Consider the following 481-nt stretch of genomic DNA (forward strand, 5'->3'; position numbering starts at 1 on the left):
ACCGGAGGGGGTTTACCCTATCCACCTTTTCAAGGGCCGGCGGTAGCGCACGGGACACCAAGCGCTTATTTGCGCGGTGCTCTACGGCGAACCGGTGGCGATCGCAACAGCGAGGATTGCTCCCAACAGATCACAATCTCACGTATGGCTGTTACGGCCAACGACCCCCACTCAAAGTGAACGAACTTGGGGGCCTCCAGCAGCCTAAAAAAGAGAAGAAAGCTCTTCCCCGGGCTACCGCCGGCGTCGGCGAACGAGTACGCCTGTTGCCAAGCACACGCACTGGCCTCCGGACCACCGGCAATTAAAAAACACCATTGGGGGGTTGGGTTGGGCGCGAGCGCTCGCTCTGCGCACGGAGCCGTAACCGTCTCCGGCAATAATAAAGGCGCTTACTCCGAGAGCGAAGGGGAGGTCTGCACTGCCGCCAGAACCTACTTGGGGGTCTCGAGCCTTCTACTTCTTCTTCTCCCACCTGCCT

At 59.9% G+C, this 481-nt stretch overlaps 1 non-coding gene across 1 annotated transcript in view; it reads right to left on the reverse strand.

Moving 5' to 3' along the window:
* Positions 1-481, reverse strand: part of LOC119594452 — a 5,692-nt gene that overhangs the window by 2,444 nt on the left and 2,767 nt on the right. The window contains exon 1 of the ribosomal RNA XR_005230622.1: positions 1-481. This exon is cut by the window's left edge and continues 2,444 nt beyond it; it is cut by the window's right edge and continues 2,767 nt beyond it. This is a non-coding gene — a ribosomal RNA (large subunit ribosomal RNA).

The sequence above is a fragment of the Penaeus monodon genome, chromosome 33 (genome assembly GCF_015228065.2).
Source record: "Penaeus monodon isolate SGIC_2016 chromosome 33, NSTDA_Pmon_1, whole genome shotgun sequence".
Classification (NCBI taxonomy): Eukaryota; Metazoa; Arthropoda; class Malacostraca; order Decapoda; family Penaeidae; genus Penaeus; species Penaeus monodon.